Below are 26,093 nucleotides of genomic sequence, written 5' to 3'. Positions count from 1 at the left end.
AGATGTGCTGGTGAATAAAGTGAGTTTTACTTTTTCCTACCGAATTTGGATACCTTGTATTTCTGTTTCTTTGCTTGTGATAGAATCTATAGCACAAAGTTAAATATAAGTGGTTATTTCCTCATGTTGGGAAGAATTTAGACTTTCACTATTAAAAATTTATCTTAAGTTTTTTAAGTATTTATTTTGAAATAATTTTAGATATACAGAAGAGTAGCAAATACAGGACAGAACATTCTCATATAAATTCCAACCAGTTTTCCCTATTGATGTCTTACTTAGCCATGGCACATCCATGAAGACTAAGACATAAACACTGCTTCAATACTAGTAACTAAACTATAGGTTTTACGTAGATTTTACCTTTTTCCACTAATATTCTTACTATTCTAGAATGTATTACAAGACAATACATTACAGTTAGTCATCATGTCTTTTTAGTCTCTTCCAATCTATGAGAGATCCCTGGTTTTCTTTTTCATATCCTTAACACATTTGAAAAATATTAGTCAGGTATTTTATTTTATTTTTTTTTTTATGATACAAATTTTGATTCATTTATTCCATAACACTGTTTTGGGCTTCATTTCAGCAACATGATTAGGTTGTTTTTAAAAAATTAAGATTTTTTTACACATTTTCTTTTTTTTTTTTTTTTTTGTTATTTATTTATTTATTTTTTTTTCTCCAATTTTATTTTATTTTTAAACTTTACATAATTGTATTAGTTTTGCCAAATATCAAAATGAATCCGCCACAGGTATACATGTGTTCCCCATCCCGAACCCTCCTCCCTCCTCCCTCCCCATACCATCCCTCTGGGCCGTCCCAGTGCACCAGCCCCAAGCATCCAGCATCATGCATCGAACCTGGACTGGCAACTCGTTTCCCACATGATACTTTACATGTTTCATTGCCATTCTCCCAAATCTTCCCACCCTCTCCCTCTCCCACAGAATCCATAAGACCGTTCTATACATCAGTGTCTCTTTTGCTGTCTCGTACACCGGGTTATTGTTACCATCTTTCTAAATTCCATATATATGCGTTAGTATACTGTATTTATGTTTTTCCTTCTGGCTTACTTCACTCTGTATAATAGGCTCCAGTTTCATCCACCTCATTAGAACTGATTCAAATGTATTCTTTTTAATGGCTGAGTAATACTCCATTGTGTATATGTACCACAGCTTTCTTATCCATTCATCTGCTGATGGACATCTAGGTTGCTTCCATGTCTTGGCTATTATAAACAGTGCTGCGATGAACATTGGGGTACACGTGTCTCTTTCCCTTCTGGTTTTCTCAGTGTGTATGCCCAGCAGTGGGATTGCTGGATCATAAGGCAGGTCTATTTCCAGTTTTTTAAGGAATCTCCACACTGTTCTCCATAGTGGCTGTACTAGTTTGCATTCCCACCAACAGTGTAAGAGGGTTCCCTTTTCTCCACATCCTCTCCAGCATTTATTATTTGTAGACTTTTGGATCGCAGCCATTCTGACTGGTGTGAAATGGTACCTCATAGTGGTTTTGATTTGCATTTCTCTGATAATGAGTGATGTTGAGCATCTTTTCATGTGTTTGTTAGCCATCTGTATGTCTTTTTTGGAGAAATGTCTATTTAGTTCTTTGGCCCATTTTTTGATTGGGTCGTTTATTTTTCTGGAGTTGAGCTGTAGGAGTTGCTTGTATATTTTTGAGATTAGTTGTTTGTCGGTTGCTTCATTTGCTATTATTTTCTCCCATTCTGAAGGCTGTCTTTTCACCTTGCTAATAGTTTCCTTTGATGTGCAGAAGCTTTTAAGGTTAATTAGGTCCCATTTGTTTATTTTTGCTTTTATTTCCAATATTCTGGGAGGTGGGTCATAGAGGATCCTGCTGTGATGTATGTCGGAGAGTGTTTTGCCTATGTTCTCCTCTAGGAGTTTTATAGTTTCTGGTCTTACGTTGAGATCTTTAATCCATTTTGAGTTTATTTTTGTGTATGGTGTTAGAAAGTGGTCCAGTTTCATTCTTTTACAAGTGGTTGACCAGATTTCCCAGCACCACTTGTTAAAGAGATTGTCTTTAATCCATTGTATATTCTTGCCTCCTTTGTCGAAGATAAGGTGTCCATATGTGCGTGGATTTATCTCTGGGCTTTCTATTTTATTCCATTGATCAATATTTCTGTCTTTGTGCCAGTACCATACTGTCTTGATAACTGTGGCTTTGTAGTAGAGCCTGAAGTCAGGTAGGTTGATTCCTCCAGTTCCATTCTTCTTTCTCAAGATCGTGGCAAGACATACTTAAAATGATGAAAGAAAATAACCTACAGCCCAGATTATTGTACCCAGCAAGGATCTCATTCAAGTATGAAGGAGAAATAGTCAGGTATTTTATAAAATGTCTCTCAATTTGAACTTGTATGGTGTTTTCTTTTGAACAGGAATAGGAAAAAGTAGGTATATATTCCCAGAGCAGCATCCTTAAATATAATACAGTAACTTTTCTAGAATATGTCCTGATTGTGGTACCTCTTGATCAATTTCTCAGGCAAATGACATTTCAATAGATAGTCCTGTGTGTATGTGTGTGACTGTATAATTTTAATTTTAGGAAAATTTTCTTGAATTGCAGAATTTTAATATATTTATTCTGTTTCCATGAGGCTTCCCTGATGGCTTAGATGGTAAAGAATCTGCCTGCAATGTGGGAGACCCAGGTTCAATCCTTGGGTTGGGAAGATCCCCAGGAGAAGGAAATAATAACCCATTTCAGTATTCTTGCCTGGAGAAGTCCATGGACAGAGGAACCTGGAGGGCTATAGTCCATAGGTTCAAACATGACTGAGCGACTATCCCTTTCACTTTTATTCTGTGTCCTTACTTTGGTTCTTCTTCCAGGATTGCTATATATTTTACACTTTACTTCTGATTTTTAAGTTTCTGTCCTCCACATTTTTAATCTTCTGTTTATCTTGAGGTATCACCTGTTATCTTCATTTGCTCTTGTGTTCTTTGTAGTTTAATTGTTATGGGCCAGTTTTCTAAGGACATGTTTCTGGCCTGTTTTCACCATCAATAAGAATGTTACTCTGCAACTTGTTCTCTTTTCCTTTATGATTTTGTATAGGACTTAATTTTGACCTATTTCTATTGCTGATTCTTAGGTAAAATTTGTTTTCCTGAACTTTTGGAATCACATGAGTTTCAGGAAGGCTTCTTAACATCCCTGAGCATTCTTATCTGTTACTTATAACAAAATACCATGAATACAAGTGGCTTAAATAACAGAAGTTTATTTCTCAGTTTGAAGGCTACAAGTCCAAGATCAACATTTCAGTAGGTTTGGTTTCTTCTCTTCTTATGAGGACAACAATCAGACTGTATTAGGGCTCACTCATATAACTTTATTCTAACTTAATTACCCCTCTAAAGCTCTTCTCTCCTGATACAGTCACATCCTCAGATATTAAGGATTAAGACTTCAACACATGAAATTTTTTGGCAGGAGGGCTTACTCAGTCTTTCTAACATGAGGTCACTTACAATTACCCAGTATTAAAAAGGGCAAAACCCCTCCAGGTTTCAGCTGTTTTACTCAGGTTGGAGAAACCTACTCTCTGGGAAATACTTCCTGACTATCATGGTTCTTCTGTTCTTGGATCTCAGATATTCTTTCAGTTCATTCCTTCTTCTCCCCACACAGAATTAATACAATGTGGAACTTTAATTCTTACTGGTTTGTCTCCATCTGCTTATATGTTAGAGTGCATTAGGACTTACTACCTAGTTCTGTTGTGTATGTGGCTTATTGTTTGATGGTTTTACTATCGTGTTCCTCTGTATTTCCTTATATTGGTATTTCATGTTTTCTTTTTTTTTTTTTTTTTCTTGGTCTGTATTTTGACAATACAGGGTTATCAACTTTAAATATTTTAAAAGACATGTCCTTTGGTTTTATTGTTCATCTCTGTTTTTCCATTTTCTATTCCATTGATTTCTGCTCCTTAATATTTTCATCCGTATACTTATTACTTAAGATTTAACTTGCTAACATTTTTATAGGTATTTTAATGTTATGTTTTCATTATAATTAATCTCGAAATATTATTTGATTTCTCCTCTCAGTTATTAGGAAGTATGTTACTTAATCCTCAGATAATTGGGGATTTTTCAAGTGTCTGCTTTAAAATTGATGACTAATTTAATTCTGTTATGGCCAGAGAATGTATTGTGGATGATTTAACTCTTTTAAATGTATTATCTCATTTTATGAAATAATATATGGTACCTTTTTGTGAACTTGAAAAATATGTGTATTATCAGTTTGTTGCTTAATAGTGATTTATTTCTGTTGATTAGGTTCACAAGCTGTTGGTATAATATTTTCATGTCTTCTTCTGATTGTCTAATTGTTTTGTCAATTGCAGAATGAGAAGTGTTCACATCTCCAACTATGAGCTGACTCCATTATCATTACCAAATGTCTCTCTATCCCTGGTATATATAAATATTCTTTATCCTGACGTCTACTACGCACAATATTTACAGACATACTCCAGTTTTCCCACAATTCATGCTTGCAGGGTATAAACACAGAAAAAGAACAGGAAGTCCCTAACAACCACGATTAAGCTAGGCACTGAGATATTTCTAAGAATTGCCTTCCAGTGAGGTTTAGAGTTTTTAATGAACAAGATTCTAATAATTGGTTGACATTCTTTTCTGCTGACTCTATTGTCTTTGTCATTTCTCAATCCGTTTCTGTTGACTCACTCTATTCCTAGTTATTGGTGACATTTTCTGGATTCTTCACATATTTAATAATGTTTTCATTGTATTCTTGTACTTGTGATGCTAAGTTCTTGAGCACCTAAATTTTTCTGATGTTTTCTTAATAGACATTTTTTTCCCTACAACAGTAAGTTGATTTCTTTGCAGTTAAGCTTGATTTTTGATGCTTACTTTTAAGCGCTGTTAGGGCATACCAGAGTAGATTTTACTCTATAGAGTTAAATTAGTTAATTTGAAATTATGTGGGTTTTTTATGTTTGTAATGTTGTATTGTAATGTACATTATTCTATTGTGTCTGCTGTACAACATAGTATCGACATTTTATGGATTATACTCCATATAAAGTTACTATAAAATATTGTCTACATTCTCTCAGCTCTCCGTTACATCCTTGAATATTGTTTATTTTATACTTAGTTGTTTGTACGCCTTAATGCCCTTAACCTTTCTTGCCCACTCCTCATTAGTTATCACCAGTTTGTTCTCTGCATATGTTTCTTTTTTGTTATATTCATTCATTTATTTTCTATATTCCACATATAATTGAAAATATACCAGCATTTGTCTTTTTCCGACTTATTTCACTAAGCATAATACACACTAGATTCTTCCATCACGTCAAAAATGACAATATTTCATTATTTTTATGGTTTTATCATATTCTATTGTGTATTTATATATACCACACCTTCTTTACCCATTAATTTGTTGATGGAGACAGGTTATTTTTATATTTTGGCAATTGTAAATGATGCCCCTATAAACACTGAGGTGCATATATGTTTTCAAATTGACATTTTCATTTTCTTTGTGCATTGGCAATAGTGGTTTTCACCTTAGCTGGGAGTAATTCTGAAACAGAAAAGGCTGGAACAGGAGTCCAGTGTGAAATGGGATGCATGCCGGGGTGGTCCTGGCAGGGTGGTCAAAACATCAGTAGTTTTCAATTTGGTGTCTTTGCGCTGGAACTGGGAGCAATCAAGTCTGTGTGTGTGCTGTTCAACAGTGAAGTCTGTTTCTTACAGCCCTCTGTAAGCCCTACTGGTTTTCAAACCATCTAAGAGGACTTATCTTTCTAGTGTCAGACCCCAGAGATGGGGTGACTTATATGGGGCTTATACCCCTCACTCCTTAGTGAGGATGCCCAAGCCAATGATATTCCCCTGCTCTTCTGGGTCACCCATTAGGGATGTAGTTCCCAATTAGATCACCTCTCTTTCTGCCAGGTTCCTTGTTGTTCTTTCCTTAAAGTCTTGGTTATAGAAGAGCTGTTCTGCTAGTGTACAGGGCCTTCTCAATGACAGTGGCTCTGTGTAGTTGAAGATCTGATGTTATTTATAGGAGGAAATGAGTTGAAGGTCTTCTTAGTTCACCATCTTGATCCCACGCCCTATCCAATTTACGTGTTTTTAAGATTTCTATTGGCAGTAGCTTTCCTTATATCCAGTTGCCTTTGAATTCAGGCTGTGAAAGTACTCCAAGTTAACTAAATGGTTTTTAAGTCATTATGTATTTATATTAAAATGTATAGACACACAAGATGGATAAATTCAAGATTGTATAACGTATTCAGTCTTGGAAAGTATAGGTTCAAATTTACATCTCATTAGTTTATTTTAACACATATCTTGAAGAATGACTATGGTTTTGCCATATGTGGGTGGAAGGATCTGAAGGGAATTCCATCCATTCAAACCTTATAACATGAGTAAAGAATTGAAAGTCTATTCATGCAAGAAGTCTTGAAGAAATATCTACTTGGGAATCATAGCTGTGCATTGCAAAGCTGTTGTGGTGGTGTGGTAAGACATCTTTATTATAGGAGCTAAAGCAAGAAACTGTTGTTTGGGCTAGACATAAGCCCTTCAAGAGTATTTTTATCATGACTTCAATTTTTGTTTTGACTAGTGTCATAGATTGGAACACAGTCTGGCACAAAATGTGCAGTTCTGAAAGGATATCTCTAAACAGTCATTCATGAGCTTAACCAAATTTCTTGGTGCTACTATTTCAACAGCCATACATAGCAACATTTAACACCCATGCAAAGTCCCTAGAAAGAGGGCAAGATTCTCTCTGTAAATGCAAAAAGAAAACATTTAAAGAATTATTTACATTTATTTTGTTCTTTTCTCCTTTGCCTCAAGAGTATTTCTGTAGGGAAAAATTATTTAGGTTAATTGTTTGGAAACATGACACTGGTATCCATCCAATTTTTATCATTTTCATTATATCAAACAAATTCCGTTTTCATCTTTCACTAGCAAGACTCCTCGATGTCAAGATGGGCTGAACTAAAGCCAAAGACAGGATTTTGCATACTTCATATCAGACAGTTTAGTTCCTCCTTCTCCTGGATGACTAACCTTACATCTGATTTTCATATTCTGAAGTTTCAAATTCTTCCCTCTCTCTAGTAGCATGACTTGCATCTAACATGCCATAAAATTCTCATCAAGGCACTTTCAAATACATGAAACTATAATGCAAATGTAATGTAAATAAGGGATTAATTCAGAATTTTAAATAAAAATGAATTTTAAATAGATAAAACTTAAATTAAAACTTTTCTTGATAAGGGAAACCTTATAAGAATGATATATCACACTAGGCCAAACATAAAAGAGAACTACAGATCATGCAGTATTTGAGTGGGTTGTGACTACATTGTTGAGACAGCAGTGGTACTCAGAGCAGTTTTTCTGCACCTGAATGAGGCTGAACACTGCATTTGAATGATGCAGTAAAATCTTGCTCTTGTAAAACTACAGCACAGAAATAATGCATTATTTTGAATCATCTGTAAAATATGAAGAAACATCAGCACAAGGACACTGAACAAAGCCTTTTGTAACAGCTAAAGCTAAAGCGTTACTAAGCACCCTCATTAAGGCATCACAACCCAAGCTTTCTTTTCAAACCAGATTTAAAAACACTATTTTATTTCAATGGTTCAGTTAAGTATCATGATACATAAAGAAAACTTTTAAAATGTAAGATTAAGAAGAAAAAAGATTTTCATAGAAATTTCAAAGGAAAACAACTTGAAAAAATCTATTAATAAGCACAAAAGATAGAATTGGCTATGATCCAATTATACAAGTACCCCTAAACGATTTTCAAACAGTACTCTTCAGTTGTACCTTAGCAAACAGAGGATCACTTTAAGTGCAAGAAGAGAAAAACGCAAAACAAATCTCTACCTTTCAAAAGCAACAGAAGTTTGCCAGTTTATTGCTGTGTCTAAAGGGAATTAATTAATAAAGTTTCTCCATCACTCCCGGTTTGAAGTTATAGGAAAGAAGAAAGAAGTACAGATATGGAAAAAAAAATCCAAGTTCTGCAGGTATAACATGAAAGAAATAAAGAATAACCTTCATTGAAACAAACCTATCTTGTAGTTTAAGAGAGATACTAGTAAGTTAAAAACAGTGTCATTCATTTTAGATGTTCTTTTAGTGAGGATCAAAGTATGCAAAAGAAATATTCACCTTTGAAGTTAGATTTTCTTCTTGAATTCACATACCCATAGTGCTTTTCACTTTTAATTTGCCTTAATGAATTTATTTATATATTAAGTAATTCTATGTGAAAGCACTCTTAATTGCTGCAAGCATACAACAGATCAGTGTAAGTTTCTTATATCTAGGAATTAAGTCCATCAAGTAGGGAGGGCAGGAGAGAATCACATGACCACTACAAAGATTTTAAAGTTGTATTCTGCACATTGATGGCATATCTATGGGGGTACTGTTCTTACAGGCATCATAGATTTGTTTTTTATTAAAATAATTTTTGGCCAATGACAAATTATCTTACTCTACTGAGTCTACGTGTTTGTTTTGTTTTTCATTTTTAATATAGATACTTGGTAGACAACAATCAGCAAGGCTGTGGAACTACCAGCAGAAAACTTTCCAAATACAAACCAAAAGGATTAATTTTGATAGATTAAGTGTAGCCCAAATGCTAGCCTCACCTTTCCATGCTCACAAACTTGACTGGTAAACACATTTCAGTGATTCCTTCAAAGGTCAACTATGATGTTTCCAACACTGATAACTAAAAACATCATGAAAATGCATAGATTTATGTGGGCAAGAGAACTATCATGTGAATCAAAATATTTGCATTTATAGAACCAGTGCTTTCTCTTCCTGCATGCACTGTGACAAGGAAAGACAAGTACATAATTAGCAGATGGTTTGATGAGAATCAGTATGAGTCATAACATAAACAGATATTTACTAGCAACAGGGTTAAAGTACCTAATGTGCATAAAAGCATAAATACATATTCGTAATTGGGTGTCTCTTGATATTGAGTCCATAAAATTCAAATGCTATGGATAAATGCATAAACCTACCTTGTACAATTAGGATGGAATCATTAAACAAGTAGTAATATCTCATGTCTGTAGATGCAGCTTTCTTGTTTTATATATATACATACATACATACATATATTTGCATGAGCATTTATTTGTTAGCATCTCTCTCTTTTTTTTTTTAGTCTTCATTAATCAACTCTTCTGATTGATTTCTATTTTGTGTTAACCCCTTTCCACTGTCACTGGTACAGCACTGGTTTTCTGACCCTTTAGAAGCATGACTATCATTTAATATATTACATGTTGACTTTTAAATATGTATCAGAGAACACATGATTATTCAGTTGGGGGTGAGATGGAGATTATCCAAATTTGCAAAATATGTAACAGATATTCCCTGAGCCTCAGTGTTAATAATGATTACTAATGTAAAATATTATGACTACTAGCAAATGTCTCCCTGTTGTAGAAATTATGACATCAAGTATCTAATGTATTTAAAATGAGAACTATTCACACAGAAAAATAATGAGATTTTGTGTAATGCATGCTTTCATCATCTACAGGAATCAAACAATAGTTACTAACATACAATGTAAGAGAAGGCAAGAACAACCAAAGTATTTTCATAATACTACACTATCTTCCTAGTAGCCTACCTGACTATATACTTAACAAAAAATGTATAAAGAAAGGTTGCTAATGCTATCTTGTCTGAAGATGTAATTCCTCTAAATTTCTATAACTTATGAAAATGCTAAATTCTTGAACTTTAAAGACAAAATCAATTGAATATTGTTGTTCACTCACTAAGTCATGTCCAACTCTGTGATCCCATGGACTGCAGCACCCCAGGCTCCCCTGTCCTCCATCTCAAGGAATTTGCTCAGATTCATGTTCATTGAGTACAACTCATTGGAAAAGACCCAATATTGGGAAAGATTGAAGGCAAAAGGAGAAGGGGACGGCAGAGTATGAGATGATTAGATATTAAGTGTCACATAACATCACGCCAGGCTATTCCCTGGTGGCTCAGATGGTAAAGCGTCTCCCTGCAATGTGGGAGACCCGGGTTCGATTCCTGGGTTGGGAAGATCCCCTGGAGAAGGAAATGGCAATCCACTCCAGCACTCTTGCCTGGAAAATCCCATGAACGTAGGAGCCTGATAGGCTACAGTCCATGGGGTCGCAAAGAGTCAGATACGACTGAGCAACTTCACTTTTTCACTTTCAAGCATCACATTAATTGAATATTATATGCCAAAAAGGGCTGATGCCAGCACCATGAATGGGGAAAAAATAAGAGTGGTATCTCAAAGTAATTAGTTAGGGAACAGAAAGATTTAACAGCAACAACAAAAAAGGCATTAAAAAATACAAAGCTATTTAAAATCTTTGAAACCATACATTCTTTAGGCAATAATTAGATTAACGTGAAAATAGGAAAATTTAAAGCTCTTCTTCCAACATAATGCTATTTCACTTCTATTTGATTATTAAGCCTTTATAAAATTATTCATATTAATTATCAAAGGAACAAATATACCCAATAGCCACATTATGGAGTGAAATGCAAAATATATATGCTGTATTAAAATAAATCATAAAACTTCAAAGAAATTTGGGCTTATACAAATTTGCTTTGACTAACGCGTACGAGACCCTTAATAGGAAAAAAAAAAAAAAAGAAGAAGCAAGTTTATATGAACTGTAAGGTCATATCTAGCTTCAAATTTAGATATATATTTTTTGGGAGGGAGTGTCAAGATGTTTTGGTTTCAAATAACAGAAATGCAATACTTGTTTAAGGAAAAAATTACCTTGTACAAAATATAATATAATACTGGTTTGGGGGTGCTACCTGGTGCTAGGGCTAGATATGAGACTCACTGTCATTTCTTCCCTTTATTATTAGGCTACTTCTTTCTGTGGTAACCTCTGGCAACTCTAACCCTGCATCATCCTCACCCCTACTTTCCATCTCCCAATAGTTCCAACAAAATTCCTAGAATTAAATTTCATTCTCTTCATGCCCATCCCTGAATGTGTCACAGTAGCTAGTGGGCAGAACTACATGATTTGACAAGGTCTTGATTATGTGCCAATTCCTTGGATGAGAGTGGCAACAGATATTACCATAAAGGGAAACTGAGGGGCATTAACCATAATACTGTCTATCAGCACTTGGTGCCAGCTGAGCCTACGTAGAAGATTTACAAATGGTCAATCTGCATCCTTGTTCCTTAGTATTCTCAGTTCCATCAAATGCTGGGTTATGGTTTATTTTCTTTCAACTGCCATTTTTGCTCACTCAGGGTACCATCAAGTACTGGACAAGAATTCTTTCCTTGAATCATTCCAAACCTATGGGAAAACCACTATATGGAACTGGTAGGATATTTATGTCACTAATAGTGGGCTCATGGAGTAATTTATTCTAGCACAAATATTCTGTACAGTTTAGTTCAGCCACTCAGTTGTTTCTGACTCTTTGTTACCCCATGGACTGAAGTACTCTGTGCTTGTCTATCACCAATTCCCAGAGCTTGCTCAAACTCACGTCCATTGAGTTGGTGATGCCATCCAACCATCTCATCCTCCGTCGTCCCCATCTCCTCCCACATTCAATCTTTTCCAGCATCAGGGTCTTTTCCAATGAGTCAGTTCTTCACATCAGGTGGCCAAAGAATTGAAGTTTCAGCTTCAGCATCAGTCCATCCAATGAATAGTAAGGACTGATCTCCTTTTGGATGTACTGGTCTGATCTCCTTGGAGACCAAGTGACTCTCTTGAGTCTTCTTCAACACCACAGTTCAAAAGCATAAATTCTTCACGCTCAGTTTTCTTTATGGTCCAACTCTTACATCCATACATGACTACTGGAAAAACTATAGCTTTGACTAGACAGACCTTTGTCAGCAAAGTAATGCCTCAGCTTTTTAATATGCTGTCTATGTTGGTCATAGCTTTTCTTCCAAGGAGCAAGTGTCTTTTTATTTCATGGCTGCAGTCATTATCTTCAGTGCTTTTGGAGTCCAAGAAAATAAAGTCTCTCACAGTTTCAAATGTTTCCCCATCTATTTGCCATGAAGTGATGGGAATGGATGCCATGATCTTAGTTTTCTGAATGTTGAGCTTTAAGCCAACTTTTTCACTCTCCTCTTTCACTTTCATCAAATCTCTTTAATTCCTCTTCACTTTTTGCTATAAGGGTGGTGTCATCTTCTCATCTGTGGTTATTGATATTTCTCCCAGAAATCTTGATTCCAGCTTTTACTTCATCCAGCCTGGCATTTCACATGATGTACTCTGCATACAAGTTAAATAAAAAAGATAACAATATTCAGCCTTGACATACTCCTTTCCTGATTTGGAACTATTCTGTTGTTTCATGTCCAGTTCTAACTGTTGCTTCTTGACCTGCACCCAGGTTTCTCAGGAGGCAGGTAAGATGGTCTGGCATTCCCATCTCTTTAAGAATTTTCCAGTTGATTGTGATTGACACAGCCAAAGAGTTTAGCATAGTCAATGAAGCAGAAGTAGATGTTTTAAAGGAACTGTCTTGCTTTTTCTATGATCCAATTTATGTTGGCAATTTGATCTCTGGTTCCTGTCTTTTCTAAATCCACCTTGAACATCTGGAAGTTCATGGTTCACATACTGTTGAAGCCTGGCTCGGAGATTTTGAGCATTACTTTGCAGGTGTGTGAGATGAGTTCAATTGTGCAGTAGTCTGAACATTCTTTGGCACTGCCTTTCTTTGGGATTGGGATGAAAACTGACATTTTCCAGTCCTGTGGGCTCTGCTGAGTTTTCCAAATTTGCTGGCATATTGAGTGCAGCATTTTCACATCATCATCTTTTAGGATTTGAAACACTTCAGCTGAAATCCCATCACCTCCACTGGGTTTGTTCGGAGTGATGCTTCCTAAATCCCAGTTGACTTCACTTTCCAGGATGTCTGGCTCTAGATGAGTGATCACCATCATGATTATCCAGGTAATTAAGATCTTTTCTGTATAGTTCTGTGTACTCTTGCCACCCCTTCTTAATATCTTATGCTTCTATTAGGTCCATACCATTTCTGTCTTTTACTGTGCCCATCTTTGCATGAAATATTCCCTTGGTATCTCTAATTTTCAGGAAGATATCTCTAGTCTTTCCCATCCTATTGTTTCCCTATAGTTCTTTTCATTGATCACTTAGGAAGGCTTTCTTATCTCTCCTTGCTATTCTTTGGATCTCTGCATTCAAATGGGTATATCTCTTCTTTTCTCCTTTGCCTTTAGCTTCTCTTCTCAGCTATTTGTAAGGCCCCCTCAGACAACCATCTTGCCTTTTTGCATTCTTTTTCTTGGGGATGTTCATAATCCCTGCCTCCTGTACAATGTCACAAACCTCCATCTATAGTTCTTCAGGCACTGTATCTATCAGATCTAATCCCTTGAATCTATTTCTCACTTCCACTGTATAATCGTAAGTGATCTGGTTTAGGTCATACCTGAATGGTCTAGTGGTTTTCCCTACTTTCAATTTAAGCCTGAGTTTGGCAATAAGGAGCCACATGATCTGAGCCATAGTCAGCGCCCCATCTCGTTTTTCTAACTGTGTAGAGCTTCTCCATCTTTGGCTGCAAAGAATATAATCAACCTGATTTCAGTATTGACCATCTGGTGATGTCTGTATGTAGAGTCATCTCTTTTGTTGTTGGAAGAGAGTGTTTGCTATGACCAGTTCTCTTGACAAAATTCTGTTAGCTTTTGCCTTGCTTCATTTTGTACTCCAAGGCCAAGCTTGCCTGTTACTCCAGGTATCTCTTGACTTCCTACTTTTGTATTCCAGTTCCCTAAGATGAAAAGGACATCCTTTTTGCATGTTAGTTCTAGAAGGTCCTGTAGGTCTTCATAGAGCTGTTCAAATTCAGCTCTTTGGTATTAGTGGTTGTGGCACAGACTTGGATTACTGTGATACTGAATGGTTTGCTTTGGAACAGAGATCATTCTGTCATTTTTGAGATTGCACCCAAATATTCCCTTAGAAGTTTTATAATATTAGAACTGTACCTCACAGCTAGTAGCATGAAGAATCTTGATCTCAGAGTTTTGGATTCAGGGAACATAAAGGGATGGAATGTCTAGAGCAGTTTTGTCCAGTAGAATTGTTTGTGAAGATGAAAATTTTTAAATGCTATGCTGTGGAATATAGTAGTCACTGGTCATATGTGACTTCTAAGTACTTGAAATATGACTAGTTTGACTGAAAATTGCAATTTTATTTAATTTTATGTATTCTAAATTTAAATAGCACATATTGGACAACACAGCTCTAGACAAACTACGTGGGGTCACATCTCTGTGGTTCACCATCATATTCTTAGGCAGTAAAGTTTCTGGAGAGAGCCAAGAACCTAACATCTTTTGTTGTTGCTGACATACAGCAATAGCTGACATGTATTCAGTGCCTCATATAAGCCAGGCACTCTGCTAAGCTTCTTTAAGAACTTTATACAAATATCTTTTCAAAGATTCCTCACATCTAGCTTAATAATACAGGACATATCTTAGAAGTCCAGAATGTTGTGGTAGACAGTGAAAGACTCCAGCCCATAATAATGTACGAGTTGAATAGCTTCAATTCAACAGTATAATCTGCTAACAGCATATACATGTATATCATCATCACTTTGTTTTTTATAAACTTTATGGAGGTATGACTGGTTCCATCTTTCTATGTGTAAACTGGGTGAACAGCTGTGCTCACCACATAGTATTATGAGGATCAAACTCAATATGTGTAATATACTGAGAATAGCTTTCAGGAGATAGTGTTTAATAAATATTCAACATTATAATAATTATTAATGTTATCAACATGGCCACTATAGAATGTTTCTCCACCTAGTTATATCTAGGACATTTCATGATGTGATAGAAACCATATGCTCCAATTAACTCTGGAGTACACTCAAGCACCACTGGATCCCTCAAACTCCAGAGCAGAAGACTATAAGGTCTACCTGCCACTATCTTGTTAGTATTCTCTCATCAACTCTCCAGATTTGAGAATTCCTATTTCTTAATTCCTCAGATTAACTTTTCTTGGGCTCCAAAGTCACTGTGGACAGTGAATGCAGCCACAAAATTAATAACACACTTGCTCCTTGGAAGAAAAGCTATGACAAACCTAGAAAGCATATTAAAAAGCAGAGACATCACTTTGGTGACAAAGGTCTGTATGGTCAAGTTATGGTTTTTCTAGCAGTCATGTACAGATATGACCGTTGCACCATAAAGAAGGCTGAGCACCAAAGAACTGATGCTTTTGAACTACAGAGCTGGAAAAGACTCTTGAGAGTGCCTTGGACAACAAGGAGATCAAATCAGTCAATCCTAAAGGAAATCAACTCTGAATATTCATTGGAAGGACTGATGCTGAAGCAAAACCTTCAAATAATTTGGCCACCTGATATGAAGAGCCAACTCAATGGAAAAGACACTGATGCTGGGAAAGTTAAGGGCAGGAGAAGGGGCAACAGAGGATGAGGTGGTTGGATGTCATCACCGACTCAATGGACATCAGCTGGAACAAACTCTAGGAGACAGGGAAGGAGAGGGTAGCCTGGTATGCTGCGGTTCATGGGGTTGCAAAGAGTTGGACATGACTTAGTGACTGAACAGCAGAGATTATCTTTAATAATAATAGTCTTTCAAGAGTGACTATGTCTCCTATTTTCTAAGAAAGTTCATATTCCATGACTTCCATTAGACAATCATATCAAGATATTCAAAAACTCTGATAATTAGAAACATAAAACCCAAGCATCTTTCAGAAGATTTCTGAAAAAGTTTTTAAATTTTACGAAGTAGCTATACGTTCACTGCTCATTTAATCTGATCTTCACAACAGCTTGTAATAAAAGTATCAGCAAACATATTACAAAAAAAAATACTAAAAATCAAAGACACAGAAAAATAGAAATGAGACTAGCATCATGACTAGGAAAAGGGGGTTCCATTCTTGAACCCAGGTCTTAGAAGTCCAAATCCAGAGATATTTTTCTTTTGTTTCTAAACTTAAGACATTCTAAAATGAGTTTTAAGTGGTCAGGGTACTTTGTGGATAAAACAAGACATGAGAGGGAGAAGTGCTTAGTTTACATCTCTTTAATCAGGAAAGGAGTACATCCAGGCTGTATCCTGTACCCTGCTTATTTAACCTATATGCAGAGTATGTCATGAGAAATGCCGGGCTTGATGAAGCACAAGCTGGAATCAAGATTGCTGGGAGAAATATCAATAACCTCAGATATGCAGATGACACCACCCTTATGGCAGAAAATGAAGAAAGACTAAAGCCTCTTGATGAAAGTTAATGACAAGAGTGAAAAAGTTGGCTTAAAGCTCAAAATTCAGAAAACTAAGATCATGGCATCCAGTCCCATTCCTTCATGGAAAATAGACGGGGAAACAATGGAAAAAGTGACAGACTTTATTTCAGGGGGCTCCAAAATCATTACAGATGGTGATTGCAGCCATGACAAAGACACCTGCTCCTTGGAAGAAAAGCTATGATCAATCTAGACAGGATATTAAAAAGCAGAGACATTACTTTGCCAACAAAGGTCCATCTGGTCAAAGCTATGGTTTTTCCAGTAGTCATGTATGGATGAGAGTTGGACTATAAAGAAAGCTGAGCACCGAAGAATTCATGCTTTTGTTCTGTGGTGTTGGAGAAGACTTTTGAGAGTCCCTTGGACAGCAAGGAGATCCAACCAGTCCATCCTAAAGGAAATCAGTCCTGAATATTCATTGGAAAGACTAATGCTGAAGCTGAAATTCCAATACTTTGGTCATCTGATGCAAAGAACTGACTCATTGGAAAAGACCCTGAGCTGGGCAAGATTGAAGGCGTAAGTAGAAGGGGATGACAGAGGATGAGATGGTTGGATGTTATCATTGACATGATGGACATGAGTTTGAGTAGGTTCTGGGAGTTGGTGATGGATAGGGAAGCCTGGCGTGCTGCAGTCCTTGGGGTCACAGTCAGACATGACTGAGCAACTGAACTGAACTGATTAGGATTCAAGGTCGTTTTTTTTTTTTTTTTTTTAAGAATCAAACTGTATATTTGGCTGTTGTTCTTGAGTCACTAAGGTGTGTCCAACTCTGCAACCCCATAGACTGTAGCCCACCAGGCTCCTTTGCCCATGGCATTTACCAGGCAAGAATACTCGAGTAAGTTGCCATTTCCTTCTCCAGGGGATCTTCTCAACCCTGGTACTGAAGCTGTGTCTCCTGAATTGGCAGGTGGATTCTTTACCACTCAGCCACCTGAGAAGCCACTGGATTATTTTGCTGTATCTCAAAAAATAAACTTCATAAACTTTTCAGAAAGAAAAAAATAACAAGGAGGTCATTGTTCTACTAAAAACAGGCAGTTTTAACTTCAGTCTACTTTACATAAAGACAGTAAGGAAAAATGATCATTAATTACATTTTACTTTTTACTCAAATATCTGGGTTCTGCACTATACCGCAAGGGATCACAGAAGAGTCAGACATGTCTTAGCAACTAAACAACAATTTGTTTATGCTACATGTCTGCTGCCTAAATGGATACAGTGTTGCTATTGAAACAGATATTTATGTGCTTACTTCTGTATCAAATATTGTTTTCTCTCTGGGAATAATTAATTCTCATCATTGTTCTTTCATATATATATTGTTTTCTCAGTTTCTTCTTCAATCTCAAAACTTTTACTTTAAAGAGGAAAATAAAAGGCACAAAGAGGTTTGATGTCAAAGCAAAGTACCTGACTGAAAAATGTTCGAGTGCATTCTGTATCTGTTATCTTAAAATAAAAACTTCAAAGAAGATGATGAAAGATTTTCAAGCTCCTGACTCTGTATATATATAAAAAAATTAAATGATGAAAAGCCATGAAGATGAATAGGTCTTTCTAATTGCACATGTGGTTGCCTACTGGACTCATTCTAGCTTTTCATTTATTTCTGGCTTTTCTTTTGGTGGAAGGAGATTATCCTTCTTTAATAGAGGAGCACTCTGAATGATTTTAGTACAACACTTAAATATACTACATAAAAGGGTTTATTTAATCGAGGGCTATGATTTCTTGATACCATTTCTGACCCACGGTACAAGAACTGGCTTTTAATGCATAAAGATATCTGGTTACCATGACTATAATTACCATAATTTTACACCTATTAATTTTGTCTGTAGAATTAATTTCCATAACTTATGACTTGAAACAAAAACATCAGCCTTGTTCCATAGTTTCCAAGAGCAGAATTATGATAAACCTCATAAATGCCAAATGGTATTATTATTTTTTCCTTTTTGTTCTCTCTGAATCCTCCAAACTGGTTCCCTCTTATTAAAATTCAAACAGCTGTGAAATGGCCAGGCGATTTGAAGATGAAAGTAAATGTGAAGTGACCTTCATCCATGCTGAACAAATAGAATATTATAAACATACTTTCCAGTTGAAGTTACACAAAGCAAATTAAGAAATACCTAGGGCCATAATTTACTATAAAAATGTTTCTTAAATTTCTGACAGTTTCATTTAACTGACTAATTAAATTTGCTTGTAGGCATTTTAGAGATGGAGTCTAATAACCACACTGTCATTTGGGAAGAAAATGAAAATTACTTTTTTGTGTGTGAGATACATTTGTAATGGTCCAGGTCTCATACTAAACATTTGACAAATATCTGTAAGTACTTATGCCTAGCTGTATTAGATAATAATGCCAATTCTATTAAAAGATGATTAAAAGAAAATCTCACATATAATAGCCTGGAACTGTAAATTTGTATTTTCTAAAGGTGCTGCCAAGGAAAGAAGTTAAAACATATTTCTACAATAAGAACAATATGCACTTATTGTATATTTAGTTTACTCACTTCATGAGAACTTAGCATGAGAGGATAATCCATTTTATTATTCCCCATGTTTGACAGGGTGCTACTTCTTCCCCTCAATGATCTGGATAAATCCCATCCCCACGAGATTGCATTTCTAGCTGCCAGACAGACACTGTTGTGGAGGACTTGGAATTCAGTTTCCAAGTATATAAGCTTATATGTTCAGAAAGCTAATAGATTTTTTATTTTCTTCTAAAGAAAACCCCAAATACAAACTCTTTTTTGAGGCATTGTGTAAGCTGTAAGGGAAAACGTTCAAATAGAGTTTTGCAACCAGTGTCTTCAGGTGAATCTTAGAATAAAATACCCTACAATCTTCTATAATTATACCCTCAAATTGTGGATAACGGTCAAAACACTAATTTTCTCTTTAGAAACAATCCAGGATCTTGGCATGTAAAATATAAAACACCTGATGACGTTTAATAATTATCTCCTTTCATTATGTGTAATTGTGTTATTCATTTCATGAAAATGACATTTAAGAGAAAAAAGTGAAAGCTACAATTATATAATTATTTTGCCAAAGCTCTGTGAAAATCAGACTATCTCAGGGTTTAAAATTTCACTGAATTTATGTGCAAAATTATTCACATTTATTTTAGTTCCTCTCTTACCTCCTATTAACCTGTGAACTCTCTGAAGCTGTAAAGTGGTATCTGCTCATGGTGGAATATCCTTCAGCCACTTCCCTGGTGGTTCAGTAAAGAATCTGCCTGCAATGCGGGAGATCCAGGTTCAGTTCCTGAGTTGGGACGATTCCTTGAAGAAGGAAATGACTACCCATTCCAGTATTCTTGCCTGGAGAATGCCATGGACAAAGGAGCTTGGCAGGCTACAGTCCATGGGGTTCCAAAGAGTCAAACATGACTGAGCAACTAACACTTTCAACACTAGTATAGTACCAGACATACAGAAGTCATTCAGTATGCGTTTGCTGAATTGAACTGATTGAAATGTTTAAAATGAAAATAAACTAATAGGGTATGGCATTCAGGGAAGGGGAAAGTTAGAAAGATTAAATCTCTATGGCCTTTATTATTCTTGCCCCTCTAAAGATTTGATGATTTTTTTTTCCCCTAATTAAAAAAAAAAAAGACTTAATGCTCAAATTTGTAGCAAAGGTGAGAAAATACTTCCATTATGGCAAACTTGATACTAATTTTGGTATTAATTAGAGAAACCTAGGAGGATTTCTACACTTCAAATTTCTCTCGCTGCCTAGAAAATTTAACTCAGCACCGCTGGAGTTCCTCCTATTAATACCATCCCAACTTCATTTTTAATAAGGAACCAAATCATAACCTTAGCTTATAACTTCAGACTACACTCTAAATTAAACTGTACAGAAACAATTTATATGGTCCATTTTTGCCATAATCCCAATAACAAAGTCAACTGATCAAAGACAACTAGAAACCTGGAATCATACAGTTTAGGTTTATTTAGCCTTCTGCAGTGACTGAGCGCATGTACCAGAGGAACCATGGGAATCTCAGCACCAGGGAGTTTGAAGGGGTATATTACAGTGTTTGTCCTTATTCTGGGTAATTTTAAGGCAAATGTAGGGAACGTGAAGTCGCTCAGTCGTGTCCGACTCTTTGTGACCCCATGGACCGTAACCTACCAGGATCCTCTGTCCATGGGATTTTCCAGGCAAGAGCACTGGAGTGGGTTGCCATTTCCTTCTCCAGGAGATCCTCCCAACCCAGTGATCGAACCTGGGTCTCCCGCATTGCAGGCAGACGCTTTACCATTTGAGGCGCCAGGGAAACCTAATGTAGGGAAGCAGGTGTCAACTTAGATTGAGTGCCATTAGGAAGTAAAGACAGTGTGCATCCTGGTTATCTCAGTAACTTTTTGTCTAAGAAGCCTGAAAATTAAAGGAGAAGTACAGTTGCCAAGGGTAGAGAAATAATAACCACTGAAATTTAGCCAGAAGAAGGAGGCTTACTAGTGCTATTACTATTCAAGTTTTGGTTGCTTAGGGTACATGTCCCTGTCTTGTTCCATCATGGTTACAGAGTGACTTTTTTGAGTGTTGTTTATACTCCATAAATATCAGTTAGAAACACAACATCCTTTTTGAAAACTCCTACCTGCCAGTTTCTAAGGTCAGTCAATCAGTTCAGTCTCTCAGTCATTGTCTGATTCTTTGAGACCCCATGGACTGCAGCATGCCAGGCTTCCCTGCCATCACCAACTCATGAAGCTTGCTCAAACTCATGTCCATTGAATCAGTGATGCCATCCAACCACCTCATCCTCTCTCGTCCACTTCTCCTCCTGCCTTCCATCTTGCCCAGTATCAGGGTCTTTTCCAATGAGTCAGTTCTTCACATCAGGTAGCCAAAATACAGGAGTTTCAGCTTCAACATCAGTCCTCCCAGTGAATATTCAGAACTGATTTCCTTTAGGATTGACTGGTTGGATCTGCTTGTAGTCCAAAGGACTCTCAAGAGTCTTCTCCAACACCACAGTTCAAAAGCATCAATTCCTCAGTACTCAGCTTTCTTTATACTTCTAAGGTAATTTTCCCCTTTCTTATGAAACATTCTAATTATTTATAACTATTACTTTTTTAAAATCATGTGATAAAACTATAAAGGCAATCACTTTTTATGGAAGAATGGGGTTTTGGAAATCCCTGCTCCATCTTTCTGCTTCTTACCCACTACATCATTTGCAGAATTTCCTTTATATTAAAATAACTGCAATTGTTACAGGTGTAGAAACAATCTATGATAAACCTATTTTTCTTCATGTCAAATATTATTTGCTTCATGATTTGAAAATAATTAAGACGAAATAAAGTGATTTACCTATATTCAACAGGAGGCATAAAAGGAAAGTAAATAGGAAAAACTACATGAATAACTTTAAAATCTTTTTTGCCAAAACAGCAACAACAACAACGAGACCAGTCATGAGGAGTTTGTGACTGCTTCATCTAACAAACCTACTCATTATGAAGGCAAGCTTATTCTTTCTAACTCAGATCTTTCAGTTCAGTTGGTCAGGAAAACCCCTAGAGACAGAAAAAAAAAATGATCTAAGATCCTGTTTCTCTGGCATAAGCAAAAGCAGAATGCTTGGTAACAGAAGTCTAGGGTTCAAATTGAAAATCTCCTATTCATCTTGGGAATTACTCTTTCAGGTAGGATTTCTTAAATACTTATGATACTACAGTTCAATCTAGATGTAATAATTACTCATGTAATGCACTGTATAACTCTTAGTACAATAAATCCCTTATGTAAAAGTAGGCTGAGGTAGTTGTTTTTATTTTCTAGAACTCAAAATATAGGAAATTAACTGGTACCAATCAGGAAAAAGAAGGATTGCTCATATCAAACTTGCCTCATTGAGAACAGGCACTGGGATTCAACAGCCAGTGCTAAAAAATGGTGAACCAAGCATGACTTAAATACCTGAGGATGTGAAAAGGAACGAGGCACTTTTGACCAAAGGATCCTGAATCGCATTTGTAGTGTGTTGTGTGTTCCTTTATGGCACACAAAGTGTGCCCTAAAAGGAAGAAGAGATGGGGATGTGATGGAGAATATGTGTGGCTCCAATATTACTGGAAGCAACTGGAAAAATAAATGATATTTTTCTATGAATATCAACTTCTCTGATTCAAGACATACTTACACACTGATTTAAATCCCACAAAAAAATAAAAATCTCTAAGAGAAATAGAGAGCTTCAACAATATTGAGTAGGAAACTAATTATTTAGGGCACTTTTCTATCTTAGACACTGGTGTTCACCTGGCATTTTGCTTGTATTTCTCATCATTCCACTAAAGTAGAATATAAAACTTTTTTATCCTTGATTTTGATCAAGAATTCTATTTTACCAGAAAGCAAGTTCAAGAATGAGCTATGGAAACTAACATTCAAGATTAGTCCTACCAATGAATATTCAGGGTTGATTTTCTTTAGGATTGACTGATTTGATCTCCTTGCTGTTCAAGGGACTCCTAAGAGTCTTCTCCAACACCACAGTTCAAAAGACTCAATTCTTTAGCACTCAGCTTTATTTATGGTTCAACTCTCACATCCATACACGACTGTGGAAAAACCATAGCTTTGACTAGATGGACCTTTGCTGGCAAAGCAATGTCTCTGCTTTTTAATATGCTGTCTAGGTTTGTCATAGCTTTTCTTCCAAGGAGCAAGCATCTTTTAATTTCACAGCTGCAGTCACCTTCTGAAGTGATTTTTGGAGCCCAAGAAAATTAAGTCTGCCACTGTTTCCGTTGTTATGCCATCTATTTGCCATGAAGTGATGGGACCGTATGCCATGATCTTCGTTTTTTGAATGTTGAGTTTTAAGTCAATTTTTTTCACTATCCTCTTTTAATATACAATTAAGATTTTAGAAAGCCCTGGACCTAACAATCATAATTGTGGATATATTAATTAAGACTTGTTTTAGTGATGAGTTATAGAAACTTGCACTAAGAAGGGGAAGCAAAAAGGAATGTAGTGCTTCACGTGACTAGGATATCTGGAGATTAATCTTGAAGAACAGCTGGGTCTAAGGACTCAAATAATAATCCACCTTGGTTTCTCTGTATCTCCTTTATCCACTTTTTTCTGCTTCTAATTTTCTCTGTTTCATCCTTAACCTTGGTTAGGTTCACTACACACTGAAGTCCTATAGTCACCAGTTACCCAAGTCTCTTCCTTCCAGTTCACCAATGTATTGGATGCTTTTGGTGCTCTGCCAATTGTCCCTTGGCACTTGTAGTTCCTATGCATGCTAGTGGCTTCTTATCCCAAGCATCTGCAGTCTCTCTACCTGGGGGCCTTCGGTGGCTGCTGGAGCAAGGGCAACCTGGAAGTGTGGAGCAGTTAACAGCCCTGGAGCAACCTTAATTTCAAGGTTTGTTCTATACTGTTGCCAAGAAGTTCTCAATGGAATTGAGCTTCCATTTCCCAAAGCAATCACCTGCTCATTCGCACACCCTCAAATGATTCTTTTTCCTTTCATGATCATTCCCTGTGCCCCACCAGTGTTTCTGTGGATAGCCTCTCAAATAAATTAATTTCTTTTAAATCTATGCATCAGGGTCTGTTCTTGTAGAAACCCAACACAAGCAACCTCAAAAGACAAATTTTCTTCTGTTATATATACTAGAGAAAGATGTTAAGTCTGGGGTACTTTGAGGGCTGGGTCTAAGTCACACGACCACCCTTTTGCTAAGGAAAGAACCAATGTGTGTGTATGTTTGTTACACAAATGAATGTGTCTCTTATCCAAGAAATAATACATACAAGACAAGGAAAATACAGTATTTTCACAAGTGTTTGGCACACCTCATGAGTGAAAAACAATTGTATGAAGCAGAGGATAAGAAATATCTATTTCTGGCCTACAGGGGACATCAACCAAATTATTAATTAACTACTCACAATCTCCACAACTGTTTAGAATAACATTCTAAAGTAAAATAGCCCAGTATTAATTATAACCTCTTTTAGTTATTAATTTGATACATGAATCCTGATATTCAATTACATTCCTATTGTAACATGAATATTAAAAATAATCATGTGTAATATTATAAATTCCTATAGGCTATGGGAAATATATTTTTATTATTTTTGTTTTAAAAATATGTGAGATTCTGATGAAAATCAGAAATAAGGGAAAGAATACTGGTAAATAGGATGTACAGATTCTGATAGATTTGTAGAAAAGCTACACTTAACTAACTTTTTTAACATCAACTCTAGTGGAAAGCACTACCAGTATGCTGCCTGTATTGTTGCCCTTGATGGAAATACAAAAACACTAGAATTTTCTTTCTTGGTTTTTTTTTTTTTGTTTTTTTTGGTTTTTTTTTTTTTTGCTTTTGAAGTCTAGTCAAACAGTACACTCTGAAACTTGTCTCCATTGAAAGGGCACTAAATCCTGGTGTGTGATCCATCTGTGGGGTTCATTCTGGAGTCAGACACAGGAGTAGAAGGATATAATTACGAAAGTCACTTCTCACTGAAAATTTTACTTTGTATTGGAGGGGACAGAGAGTCAGATAAGTATTCTAAGATGTGTATGTATCAGAAAGAAGCTACTCAGTATTGAAATCAAGCCTACAACAGGAAAATAGCCATAAGTGAATCAGGATGACTACTGGGGACTTTCCTGGTGATGCAGTGGATAGGAATCCATCTGCCAATACAGGGGACATGGGTTTGATCCCTGGTCCAGAAATCCTACGTGCCACAGAGAAACTAAGCCCATGTGCCACAAGTACTGAGCCTGTGCTCTGGAGCCCGGGAACCACAACCACTGAAGCCCTTATGTCTAGAGTCCACACTTCACGATAAGAGAAGCCACTGCAGTGAGAAGCCCAGGAGCCACTAGAAAGTAGCCCCCACTCTCCACCACTGAATAAAGTCCATGCACAGCAACAAAGACCCAGCACAGCCAAATAATAATAATGACTATCATTCAAAGCTGAAAATTTATCCTTACTATCAGTACATTTGCTAGCTAATAAAGCAGTGGGAAGCCACAGTCATTGGATATCACTTGGAGAAGCTCAGTATATTCAAGTTCTTCTCTGAAAGCTTGATAGCTATTTTGTTAAAGAATCCTTGTGATGATACAGTCAGTGCAATTCATACTCAGCACTAGGATAATGAATTCGCTCCTCTGATACTAATTGTCCTATCTGGAAAGAATCCCAGCTCCCAAGGGTAGACATATGAAGAATTTCTGGAACAAAATTTTGCACCGTGTGCTTCTCATCTACAAAGTCATGGCATCCCAGGCACAGGTTACTGAACAGAGTACAGATTTAACAGAGTAGAAGAACTATCATTATTTCACTTCTAATACAAAACAAACAACATAAACAAAAAAACTCCAAGTTTTAGAAGAAACAGTATAATCCTTTTGGATACCACAGGGTGAGTAACACTTTTCTGAGTACATTAAAGGGGAAGTGAATGATCATCTTATACATATGAAAAGAAAGTGGAAATTATGCAAAAGGTAATCAGATTTACCTTTCCTAC

This window comes from Bos indicus, chromosome 8 (genome assembly GCF_029378745.1).
Source record: "Bos indicus isolate NIAB-ARS_2022 breed Sahiwal x Tharparkar chromosome 8, NIAB-ARS_B.indTharparkar_mat_pri_1.0, whole genome shotgun sequence".
In the NCBI taxonomy this organism is placed as follows: Eukaryota; Metazoa; Chordata; class Mammalia; order Artiodactyla; family Bovidae; genus Bos; species Bos indicus.
This window is presented reverse-complemented; position numbering follows the sequence as displayed.